Source organism: Hyperoodon ampullatus, assembly GCF_949752795.1.
Source record: "Hyperoodon ampullatus genome assembly, chromosome: 2".
In the NCBI taxonomy this organism is placed as follows: domain Eukaryota; kingdom Metazoa; phylum Chordata; class Mammalia; order Artiodactyla; family Ziphiidae; genus Hyperoodon; species Hyperoodon ampullatus.
Window position 1 is genome coordinate 19,600,738 of NC_136915.1, and position 13,756 is coordinate 19,614,493.

Sequence of the window (13,756 nt, forward strand, 5' to 3'; positions counted from 1 at the left end):
AGTGGGGGTGGCGGTTACAATTTGGGCTGGTCCCCGAGCAGAGGCAGGAGTGGTGGGGTGATGATGCGCAGAGCCCTGGAGGCTCAGCTCTTGAAACACACCAGTGCTCATGACAAAGACAGAAAGTGACACTGAATGAGCACTTACTGTATACTGTGGGCCAGACTCCATGCTATGCCCTTTACACATTAACTCATATATTCCACACGACAAGCCAATGAGGGAAGTGGTATGACTCCCCTTGTATAATTGAGGGAACTGGCATCCGTAAAGAGGCTGAGTTGTAGGGCTGCAGGCCGCTAAGATGTGAGTGTTGACAGAGTGGCTGGAGGGTCACAGGGACAGCTGGACAGCGGCTGATGCTAAATTAAACCTAGTGTGGGCATTCAGGCCATGGACAGATAAGGAGAGGCCAGACATCTGTGGAGTTGACCCTCATGCAAGTTCCACGATAGCCTTTTGTGATAGAATGAATTCACGTGTGTTTGAGGATCTGTCTGGCTTCTGGCCTCCGTGGCCGTGAAGAGGAAAGCACATTACCATTTCTGGCCTAGGATATGGGATCAGATCCAGCAATACTGATTCCTTCAGTATACCCACTTGCAAGGTAACCTGGATTTCTATCTCCTGCTTCTGTGAAGAGAGGTGGTGAACAGGTAAGGATCAGCTCAGAATAAGAAGGGAATAGTTAGAAGTTTAAGAGGCAGCCTTGAGTCACAATTGTGAGTTCTGATTCTGCCCCCTTATTAAATCTGTGGGCTCTTGGGCAAATTACCTCACTATCCTGAGCCTCAGTGTCCTCATCTGTAAAATGGGGATAATGAAATTATCTCCCCTCAGGGAGGTTGTGAGGAGTGAATGGGGTGGGTGGTATGTAGAAAAGGCATAACACAGTGCCTGGCTGGCACTTAATAGATCCTCATAAACGTTAGCTATTATGTTTATTGTTTTTTGTGTACATTTTCTCTGCCAGATTACTTAAGGATCATATCCACAATTTAAAGAGTAAAATAAAATAGAATGAGATGGTTGGACTAGACCATCTCTCATCTCTCCTGACTCAGGAACTATTTCACAGTAAAATATAATTTTACAAACCCCCATGAGAATTATTTGGGCTATATCATAATTTTCTATGGTCCATGAAAAAGGAAGTGTTTTTAAGTCAAATGTACTATTTTTTTAAATTAATTAATTTATTTATTTTTGGCTGGGTTGGGTCTTTGTTGTGGCAAGCGGGGGCTACTCTGCGTTGGGTTACGCGGGCCTCTCATTGCTGTGGCTCTTCTCGTTGCGGAGTGCAGGCTGTAGGTGCATGGGCTCAGTAGTTGTGGCTCACAGGCTGAGCTGCTCCGTGGCATGTGGGATCTTCCCGGACCAGGGCATGAACCTGCGTCCCCTGCATTGGTAGGCAGATTCTTAACCGCTGAGCCACCAGGGAAGCCCATCAAGAGTACTATTTTTTTTTTTTTTTTTTTTTTTGTGGTACGCGGGCCTCCCACTGTTGTGGCCTCTCCCGCTGCTGAGCACAGGCTCCAGACGCGCAGGCTCAGCGGCCATGGCTCACGAGCCTAGCCGCTCCGCGGCATGTGGGATCTTCCCAGACCGGGGCACGAACCCGTGTCCCCTGCATCGGCAGGCGGACTCTCAACCACTGCGCCACCAGGGAAGCCCAAGAGTACTATTTTTAATAAGTGTATTATTTCCAAAATTTCCCTAACATTTATTTTATTTAAATTATATGCATAATATATAAAAACAAATTTTGACTTCTCCCCACTTTACAGTGGCATATGTGCTTGATTTGCTTTAAATTCATGATAGAAGAAAATGCATGGCTGCTGAACAAATTTTAAAGTGATGTTTTATGGGGGGACCAAATAGACATTAAAATAGAATGAAATGGGGAATTCCCTGGTGGTCCAGTGGGTAGGACTCAGCGCTCTCACTGCCGGGGGCCCAGGTTCAATTGCTGGTCGGGGAACTAAGATCCCGCAAGCCCTGCGAGATCACTTTCATAAGTTGGGGGTTTGCATTCTTGGATTTGATGCTTAAAAGTCTGATTTGTAGGGCTTCCCTGGTGGCATAGTGGTTAAGGATCTGCCTGCCGATGCGGGGGATTTGGGTTTGATCCCTGGTCTGGGAAGATTCCACATGCCGCGGAGCAACAAAGCCTGTGCACCACAACTACTGAGTCCACGTGCCACAACTACTGAAGACTGCGCGTCTAGAGTCCATGCTCTGAAACAAAGAGAAACTACCACAATGAGAAGCCCGTGCACCACAATGAAGGGTAGCCCTCGCTTGCCTCAACTAGAGAAAGCCCGCTCACAGCAACGAAGACCCAACACAACCAAAAATAAATAAATTAAATAAATTAATTTTAAAAAAATCCGATTTGTACTTTAAAAGAGAACTTTATGTTTGTTGTATGGTAAGATAAAATAGCTCTCAGGTCCCTATTTGCAAGCACCTCTCTGCATATGCCTTGCAGGTATAGATTACCTTTATGCCCAACACAGGGAAAGAAAGAGTACACATTATTTTCTCTTTTTTTTTTTTTTTTTTTTTTTTTGCGGTACGCAGGCCTCTCACCATTGTGGCCTCTCCCACTGCGGAGCACATGCTCCAGACGCGCAGGCTCCTGGGCCCAGCCACTCTGTGGCACGTGGGATCTTCCCGAACCGGGGCACGAACCCGTGTCCCCTGCATCGGCGGGTGGACTCTCAACCACTGCGCCACCAGGGAAGCCCTATTTTCTCTTTTTAATAATCTTTGAAATTTTGTAACTCACAAGCATTTTTATGACAGTCTATATAAGGAATTTGATCAGATAAATGCAAATGATAAATCTTGAGACTTATCTGCGGAGGAGTCATCATCTTCCTTCTCCTATTTCCTTGTGTATTCGACCTCAGAGTTCCCTTTGATTCCTTTCTTTAATCATTGGTTCATTAAAGGTATAAATTAAGCAACATAAGATTAAGAATAAGACCAATGTAAAACCTTGTGTCAGCCAAAGCCACTCCAGTGACCAAATGATGAACAGCCTGGTTGGGAGTCATGAGGTTATTGTTTGTTTGATCACCACTAACTGCTGCTTTTGATTCTTCCATTTATTTTATTTTATTAAAAAAAAAATTTTTTGGCTGCGCCATGTGGCTTGCAGGATCTTAGTTCCCCAACCAGGGATCGAACCCAGGACCCTGGCAGTGAGAGTGCAAAGTCTTAACCACTGGACCACCAGGAAATTCCCAATTCTCATGTATCTTAAGAAGCTCTCACCCTGAGAAAAATACCTTTTAAATGGCAAAATAACTATTCACTAATTTTTCAAAAAATGGAAACATTCTAATAATGTGAACCTTCTGGAACACCTTCTTCCCTGTTGGGAAGAGCTGGTGGAAAGTAGTGGAAAGACAGACCCAGGCTTGACTCTTGTCTTTGCCATTTACCTGCTGTGTCTGAGCCTTGGTGACCTCATCTGTCCAGTAGGTATTATGTGACAACTTAGAGAAGGTCCATGAAGCACCTCACTCCCCCGTGGTCCTCAGCAGGCTCCCGTCTCCTGCTTTTGGCTCCATCAGATTCCCCAGGATCCAGGCAGATCCACGGAGACACATAAAGGATGGACTCATTGAACTCTGACAGAGGCAACACTGTGAATGCAGCTGTGATTCTCAAAGAGGAACTCTGGGGTGGCCGCAATCCCCAGAGAGGAAGGCAGGGGGACTTTGGTGGGAGGGGCTGCTTCTGACTCACTGGGTGAGCAGATCAGGGGCTTCCCCTGTGCGGGTGGGAGCAGGTGGGGGAGGAGAAGAGAAGCAGCAAGACCCACAGGACGCCCAACTCACCCATGTTGTCACTTCTGCCCGAGGTCCCACAAACATCCTCCCGATTTGGATGGGATACCCACAGCTTTCCTTCCCACGCCTGGGTCTAATGACACTGGGGAGGATCCTCCCCACCTGACCTACCCCATTGATCTGCCCGGGTCTGCTATTTTCTTTCCTTTGGGGTCTTCGCTGCATGGGGGTGGGGGCAGGACACACCCCATGCTCTGTGGACCCTATCTCTCCAGGATACGGTGGGAATAGGGAATAATGGTCTTGTCCTTTTCTGCTGGAAGAGGGCTGACCCTGGAGCCTGCATTGCACCTTACTGCTTATGAGGCACTTTCCACAACTGTTTTCCTGTTTGATTCTCACCACAATGTACCAGGGTTCTGGATTCAGGCAGACCAGGGTTTGGGTCTTGGCTTTGCCACGTGACCAGCTGTGTGAACTTGAGCAAGGTCTTAAGCCGTGTCAGCTTCAGTTTCTCAACTCTCAAATGTGGGTAGTGATAGCATCTCCCCCACAGGCTGCTGTGAGGATTGAAAGAGGTGAGTCTTCAGGGCTAGCAGAGCTCCAGCATATCGTGCTAGAAAACTCAGTAAATGTTAACTTCAGAAAATAAACAAGCACCCCTTTGAGACAGGTAGGTAATGCTACCATAGCTTCATATTTAGAGTTGAAGAGACTGAGGTTGAGAAAGGTAATGTGGCTCAGCCAGGGCCACCTGACTAATTGGTGAGGGAGACTTGGGTCTTCCACAGGATTCGGTGATTGACAGCACAAGCTTTGGAGCCCGCAGAGCAGGACCCAACGCTGGCTCCTCTCTTCCTCGGCCATGTGACCTTGAGCGAGTACCCATTGGCTTTGAGCCTTGGTTTTCCTTCTCTGTAGGGTAGGACAGCCTGTCTCCCTTCAGAGTGCCCTTGGTGTCTCCTGGCTCAGGGACTTTGCGCAGGGGTGGGGTGGAAAGCAGAAGCTGTTTGAAGACAGCCCTTCTTCCTGTCCTTTGTGAAAAACCTAAGAAGGTTAAGCTGGTGTCCCAGGTGGGTGGGGAGAGAAGAGCCTGCATCTGTGATCCAAAGCCGAGGAGAGAGGAGAGAGGAGAGATGGCCCCACACAAGGAGGGGACCAGAGGTCATGGGTCCTTGAGCGTTGGGGACCTGGGCTCTGGCCTGGAAGTGCCTTGGGGAGATGGTGGGACCTCTGGGGAAAGTTGCCAGGTGGCACACCCTGAGGGTGAACCCAAGACACAGGGGATTCGAGCCTTAGCAAAGAATCTGGGCTCCAGGCTGGACTTCAGAGGATCCAACCCATTTGGACAAGGGGCATTCACCAAAGGAGGAGCCTGGGTGGCTTCTCTCACTCTGTGTTCGGCAGGTGACCCTAAGAGTTGATGTGTGATGCTTGAAGGCGGGGGTGGGGGCGGGGGAGGCTCCGTACACACTGAGTGAGGTTCAGTTACTGACCAGTTCAGGAGGATGGGGACTCAGAGTCTTATTGAATGTGCTTTAATAAGAATGAATAGGGACTTCCCTGGTGGCGCAGTGGTTAAGACTCCACCTGCCAACGCAGGGAACACGGGTTCGAGCCCTGGTCCGGGAAGATCCCACATGCCATGGAGCAACTAAACTAGACCCATGGGCCACAACTACTGAAAGCCGCGTGCCTAGAGCCCGTGCTCTGCAACAAGAGAAGCCACAGCAATGAGAAGCCTGCGCACCGCAACGAAGAGTAGCCCCCGCTCAATGCAACTAGAGAAAGTCCATGCGCAGCAACGAAGACCCAACGCAGCCAAAAAGTGAGGTAAGATTAATAGATGCAACAAGGTGAGGAGGGAAGAAAAGAGACTGGCGCTGAGGGCTCTGCTCAGCTGAGCCGGGCTGCCATTTTCCCACCTTAACCTGATCTTAACCAGCCAAAGGATAAAGGACATGCTTCATTGATAGAAATGGATGCTTGGCCCCAGGGCAGGTTAGGGGCCGTCTGGAGGTGAGCCAGAAGGTGGATGCAGAGCTGGGGCCAGTGCTGTCAAGTGCCACCTCCCAGGCCTCCCCAGCCCCTCCCCCACCTCAGTCCTGGTCTTTATGCCCTGAAGGTGTCTAATGCCACCCATTCCAGGGAGAAACAGCGTGCAGCCTCATTTATCCTCATCTCTAATCCAGGGCCAGTGCAGATGGGGTGAAGATCAGAATCTCCACCTCAGCCACCTGCTGAGCCCAGCACAGGTACCCATCCTAGCACTGGCCTCATCCCGTCAACACTCCCACGAGCCTGTGACTGATGGTCCCGGGCCCAAATTTCTCAGAAGAGGAAGCTGAGTGGGAGAGAAGTGGAGTAATTTGTCTGAGGCCATAGGGCTACTAGAGGCTGCGCTGGGGTTCGCACCTGGGCACTGACCCCAGAGCACACTCGTCAACACTACTGTTCGTTGAGTGGAACCTCCAGGGAAGTGGACCCCTAGCCTCCTGGGTCTAGTGTGGACTAGACTACACTACATTACTGAGCTGCCTCAACCGGGCAAGCTGCGTCTCTCTGTGCCTCAGTTTCCCCACCTGTAAAACAAAGGCCGGGACTCACCAGATGGTCTTTTCCAGCCTTAGTCTTTTGGGGTTTTTTCCTGGCCCACCACCTGCTATTTAGGCCTGTACCTTGTAAGGCAGGAGGGCCTAGTGGTTGAAGAGTGGGCCATGGAGCCAGAATACCTGAGTTCAAGACCAGAGCTCTCATTTAACGTCCATATGACTTCAGGTAAGTTGCTGAGCCCCCGTCTGTAAAGTGGGGAATGATTTAGACCGTCGCGAGGATTAAATAAACATGAAAGGCCCTTAGAGCAGCACCTGGCACACAGTGAGGCTCTCTGCGGGCTGTGATCATCACCTTGTGTCCTGACTTTGGCGGACATGAATGCTGAGAGCTGATTCTTGTCCTGTCTAAGGGTGAGGACTGCACCAGCCCTGAACCTTCCAGGGGTTGGTCCTCAAAAACCTCAGGAGTCCTCTACAACATCAATCCCCTGGCCCCAGGCAGGCTCACCCAGCTTCTTACAACCCTGGAGGGAAGGGATAAGGTAAGAACACAGGTTTTCTGGAAAGAGGAAGAAGCCCAAAATAAGACAACAGAAAAAGCTACTCACGGTTGTCCCTGGCTGAGCTCCCTGACCCAGCTGGACGTTGAGGAGTCCTGGCAGTTGTGTGTCTAAGGCCCAGCCCTGGGTCCCAGTCAGAGCTCCTGTGGGGCTGCAGCCCCCAAACCAGCTTTCTCTTGCTTTTGCTTTTTCACAGATGAGTGAGTGTGGGGAGCTCTGGCCTTCCGTCCCTGTCACCACTTCCCCTCTGGGTACCCAGTGTCACAACATCCTTGCCCTTACAGTTGAGTTGTTTCTCATGGGGATCTCTGGCCAGGGCATAGGCCCTGGAGTTATGGGATTTGGGTTCCAACCCAGCCTAGCTGTTATGATCTTGAGCAATTCACTCAACCTCAGTTTCTTCAACTGTAAAATGGGGATAATGCACCCATTTTTTTTTTTTTACACAGATCCCCTAAAAGGACATTCCATTCTAATGTTCTTCCCCACCAGACTAGAGCTTTGAAATCCAAATGCCCACAGGCACCAGGCAGATAACATAAATGGGTGAAGGATGCTGGTAGGGGGCAACAAGGAGTGGTGGGAACTGCAGGGGAAAAGGGGAACACATCTCTCAGCTCCAGGCAAGCCCTGCTACTTGGGAGTGTAGGCCTGATTGCTAGATGTTCCAAGCATTTGGAAGATGTACCACATTTTTCAACGATACTAGAAAACCTGACTTTTATGTAGTGGCTTCCAATTTTAGAATGTTGACCACAAAGTCAAATCTTCTAAAAACGCTAAGTGGGTCAAATCAAACACCATTTTCAGTTTCTGTTTGCTGGACCACGGGATCCCTGAGGGCAGGGAGTGTGTAGCCAACGCCCAGTCCGACACCTGATACAGTTCAAACTATTCTCACACCTGTTATCAGCTAGAATATTTAATGAGAATCTACTTCTCCTTAGGGATACAAAGATGCATACAATAAAGTTCTCACCCCCTAGGGTAATGGCCTTTAATTATGTCATCAGATCTTTTCACCTAATGCCCCCCCCCATACACACACACCCCAGACCCCAAGGGATAGATCTGGGCCAGTAATTCTCAAGAAGGGAGATTTTGCCCTGGAGGTGGAGTTACTAGACTCAGCGAGTAAAAATATAAGATGGTAATATTTGAGACATACATATACTAAAAAATTATTTGTTGTTTATCTGAAATTGATATTTAGCTGGCCGTTCTATATTTTGTCTAGCAACTCCACCCAGAGGGGACCTCTGGCAATATCTGAAGATGTCACACCGGGAGGGGATCCTACTGACATCTAGTGGGTGGAAGTCAAGAATGCCGCCAAACATCTTACCGTGCGCAGGACACAGGAATTATCCAGCTCACAATGTCAATAACACGGAGGTGGAGAAATGGCTCTAGACCCAGCCCAGGTCCCTTCTGAGCAAACCCCCACTCTGGGAGGCCTTTCATTTGATGACAAGTCTTTTGGGGGGCACTCTTGTGCCTTTCCTAAGAGCAAGTAATTGACAGTAAGGATGGGAAGAGACCCTGGGATGCTAAGAAAGAGGAAAAAGGAGACAGGAGGTAGCTGGGGTTTGGGGGCCACCTACAACCTACATCAGACTTCTGTCTGGACCGGAATTGGAGAACACCAAGGTTGAGCTGGCAAAGATCCAGCAGATGCTTCCATGACACTGACTCCCTGACCCCTGTTTTTTTTTTTTTTTGCGGTACACGGGCCTCTCACTGTTGTGGTCTCTCCCGCTGCGGAGCACAGGCTCCGGACGCGCAAGCCCAGCAGCCATGGCTCACGGGCCCAGCCGCTCCGCGGCATGTGGGATCTTCCCGGACCGGGGCACGAACCCGCGTCCCCTGCATCGGCAGGCGGACTCTCAACCACTGCGCCACCAGGGAAGCCCTGACCCCTGGTTTTGAGGAAACCTCATCATGAAGAAGAAGGAGGAGGTTGACCCCAAAGCCTGCTCTCCATTGCAGCCCAGAGAGTGGAATGGCAGGCTGAATGCATGAATGAGGAATAAATGAATGAATGAATGAAGAAAAGAAGGAAGCTACTTAAAGGCTAAGGTGGAAAGAACACTGGGAATCTGGGTTCTAGTGTGGTTCTGCCACTGCCTGACTGTGTTACTTCCTTTGGCCTCGATTTCCCCACTTCTAAAATGATAGGTGCTTCTATAACTTGTGCGTGTATTGGAATCACCCGAAGGGCTTGTTAAAACACAGATTGCTGGCCCACCCCACCCCAAGTTTCTGACTAAAGTATTCTGGGGTGAGGCCTGAGAATCTGAATTCCTAACAAGTTCCCAGGTGATGCTGTTGGTCCTTGGACACACCTTGGGCAGCACTGAACAACGTGATGGATAAGGGCCCTTCTTGCTCGGTCGGTCCAGATCTCCAAGTCCTCTGGCTATCGTGGGCAGGGCTGAGGGGGCCCACACAGGAAGTCTGTTCTGCTTTTCCCCAGGGAGGGCTAGGTGCACCTGCAGGGGAGGGTCCAGGAGTCGATTTTTTCAGTTCCTAGTGGACAGCTTCCCCCGGCCCTTGTTCTGTGAGACACTGCCATCTACTGGATGCATCTGCCCATAGTTGGGCCCAGAGCACTGCCATAATTGGGGCCTGATTGAAGGAGGAACCTTCCTGGGTCGTGTCTTTCCTACCAGGCTTCAGGGAAGCCCCCTTGGTAACTTCTAGGCCATGTGACTCTTTCACAGGACTCAGCTTCCAGTATCCAGGGCACCTGAATTAACCTGGGAAAATGAAAATAAAATGCTCTGGCAAGCTTGTGGAATAACATATTTTCACCAAACTGTTGCTGTTTTCTGCTTTAAAAAAACCTGACGTACAATTATCTTAATCTACTAAATGCAGATATTGGTGGTGATATTTACATGGAAAAGGATTTGTGTATCTTTGCAAGTTTTTACTACTAGCACCCTTTTAGGTGGTTGCATAATGCATGCTTAAGTCATGGTGATTCACTTACCAAATTGGGCAAAAAAACCCCAAAAAACAAAAAAAAACAATAGCAATGATGGAAAGCCTGTGATGAGACACTCTTGTACATTTACTGGGAATATAAGCTGAAAGTAAGTGGAGCTAGGTTCTCCAGTGTGGTGGGTGGTTTGGGTGCAGTCTCTGGAATTGGGCTAGCCTTAGGTTTACATTCTGGTTTGGGGAGAATCTACAGTTGCTCAGTCAAAGCACTTTCTTTTTTTTGGTCTCAATTTCTTCAACCAGGAATGAGGAACCAGGTCCCAGTCAATGTTTCTCAAACTTTAACTTCATCAGACTCTCCAGGACAACTTATTAAAGTACAGAGATGCTGTACAGATGGCCAATAGGCACATGAAAGATGCTCATCATTGCTAATTATTAGAGAAATGCAAATCAAAACTACAATGAGGTACCACCTGACACCCGTCAGAATGGCCATCATTAAGAAGTTTACAAATAACAAATGCTGGAAATGGTGTGGAGAAAAGGGAGCCCTCCTACACTGTTGGTGGGAATGTAAGTTGGAGCAGCCATTATGGAAAACAGTAAGGAGGTTCCTCAAAAACTAAAAATAGAGTTACCATATGATCCAGCAATCCCACTCCTGGGCATATATCTGGACAAAACTATAATTAAAAAAGATACATGCACCCCTATGTTTATAGCAGCACTATTGACAATAGCCAAGACATGGAAACAACCTAAATGTCCATCAACAGAGGAATGGATAAAGAAGATATGGTACATAGATACAATGGAATACTACTCAGCCATAAAAAAGAACAAAATAATGCCATTTGCAGCAACGTGGTTGCAACTAGAGATTATCATACTATGAAGTAAGTCAGAAAGAAAAAGACAAATACCAAATGATATCACTTATATATAGAATCTAAAATATGACACAAATGAACCTATCTACAAAACAGAAACAGACTCACAGACATAGAGAACAGACTTGTGGTTGCCAAGGGGGAGGGAGGGTGGGGAGGGATGGACTGGGAGTTTGGGATTAGTAGATGCAAACTATTACATATAGAATGGATGGACAACAGTGTCCTACTGCACAGGGAACTATATTCAATGTCCTGGGATAAGCCATAGTGAAAAAGAATATTAAAAAGAATGTATATATCTTTATACACACACACACACACACACACACACACACACATAACTGAGTCACTTTGCCGTACAGCAGAAATTAACACAACGTTGTAAATCAACTATACTTCAGCTGAGAGAGCCCTTGCCATGTCTCAGGAGGTTGACACAAAGGAGGTTGTGCCTCTCGGCTCTGCTGATTGTTCCTTGAAGGAATGAGCTCAAGTGGCCAAACCATATGACTTTTCAAGAGATACCCCAAATCTGGAATTCCTTGATTTTTTAATCAAACGTGTTTAAACAAAAAACACATCTTCAGCCCGGATCTATCCTGTGGGCCTCCAGTTTGCAACCTCTGCCTAAGGACCCTTCTGGCTCTGCATTTCCATGTTGTCCCATCCTCTCCCTCTCCAGCCCTCCCAGTGAGGATAGCTGGTAATTTCTCATAGATGAATGCACGCACATCCCCTCCCCAAGTGTACCTATTCTTCCCTTTTCCAATGTATTGCATTTGTATGTCAAAAGAAGGGGACGTGTGACTACGCATTAACTCACAGCTACCTCTGAAATCCATCAGATCCCACCTTTGCTATTTGTTGGGCCTTTTTTTCTGATTATGAACTTAAACAGAAGTCACAGACAATGTCCACATATGTGCAAGTTAAAAAAAAGAGAGAAGCAGAATAAGACGTGTGGCATACTACTATTTTTGTAGATTAGAAAACACCTACACACAGAAAACAATACAACATATTTTACAAGGATATATTTAAAGTCAAGGTTATTTGGTGACCAAAGAGGTACCGCATAGAGGTTACCTGTAGTGGAGGGGGAGGGGCAGAGGAGAGCGCAGGAGGAAGGTGGATAAAAGAAATTCAGTCCATCAATGAATCATTTACCTGCGAGGAAGGTATCCTAGACTGGAGGGGGCTACTTAAGACAGTAAACTCACCCAAGGGGCCCCCCTAAAAGTGTAATAATTCTCATTGCAAACATTTGGGAAATTTAAAATATATGTGAGGGAGAAGACAAAAATGCCTGCTTCCGATCCCACTGCAGGGAACCAGAGAGCCACTGCTAGCTTTTTGATCTTTTTCTCTCCGCTGCCGCCAAATCCAGGCCAGAGGTGCTGAGGGCCTCAACATGCCTGTGGGGGACTTGGGGACGGAGGAGAGAGGACGGCTAAAAAGATGAATTAGAGGGTGGATCAACAGAACCTGAATCTGGAGCCAAACTTTGAGCTCTGGTGCCCAGGCAAAGCATGTGGGTATTTCCATCGGCTCTTTGCCCTGGGGGCAGAGCCCAGCCGCAGCAGGGAAACAATCAGCTCTATAAATAACGGCGTTGGCAGGGCTGAGGGCAGATCTGAGCCTGCTAGGCTCAGGGACCTGAGAGAGTTTAATAATAGCCTCTCTCTCACCACTGGGCTCAGACAGCAGTGCAAGCGCAGGCAGATAACATCTGGGCTCCCAATCAGAACCTGTGGCAGGCATCTTCAGTAGCAGAGTACTGGATTTGGATTTTCCAACTGGGTCTGGCCATGAGAAGCAGTGCAGCGCAGTGGTTAAGCGTCTGGGCTCTGAAGCAGATGGACCTGGGCGTCCATTCCCAGTTCTGCCACTGAACAGCTGTGTGACCTTGATCAAGTTACTTAATTTCCTTGAACTTCAGTTTTCCTTTGTGCTAATACTACCTAGCAACTAAGTGCAAAAAATGGAAAGCACCATATAAATATCAGGGACAACTGTAAACACAAGATTAATAAGACAGATATGGATGCCATCACTAAGACTCTCTCCCCGACCAAACTGTAGACAGGTTCCTCTGAGTCCCCTTTTCAACTAGGCCTTGATGTTGGCCCCTGTCCTGCCTTAGGCCTGCCCAGCCCAGTCTTAGCAAAGAAGGCTACTAAGTCATCCTCCCCTCCCACCACTGATATCTTTTCAAATCCCTCATCCCCCAGCTTTGTTTTGTTTTTTGGCCACGTGGCATTCAGGAGCTTAGTTCCCTGACCAGGGACCTGCAGCGGAAGGGTGGAGTTTTAACCACTGGACCACCAGGAAAGTTCCCTCATCCCCCAACTTTGATGTCTCAGTCCTTGGCCTGCCTTTAGCAAGAATCCCCCTACCTTCAATATCTCTTCTTAGTAACTTTCAACCCACAGGCACCCTCACCCTGCTCCTTGGCTTTAAATCCCCAGCTGCCTTTGCTGTATTTGGAGTTGAGCCCCATCTCTCTTCCTTATTGCAATATTCCTATCGCAGTATTCCTGAACAAAGTTTTCCTTACCATTTTAACAATTGTCAGAGTAATTTTTCTTCAATGTCCCCAATCAGAACAAAAAATTTAAAAGTTAACCCAAGAGAAAACCAACGTCAGGCAGTAAATCCTACATTCCCATTGTAAACTTCATACTATCCCAGTACCTGGCACAAATGCCCAACCCATGGTGGGCGCTCAACAAGTATGTGTTGAATGAAAAACTGGGGAGTGTCCCCGGGGAGGGAAAAATAATGGGAGCCATAGTGCTTAAGAGCTGAGTTCTATCTGCTCCCTTAGCTCAGGGGGTGGGATGCTTTGTGGAAGAGCACCAGGGGTCAGGAGATCTGTGTCGGGTCCCCAGGGCTGCCCTAGCTCTCTCTATGAGCCCCAGTCCCCTCATCTGTGAAATGAACAGGCTGGTTTAGTAAAAGTTAAAAAAAAAATTTTTTTTACTGTAATCCAT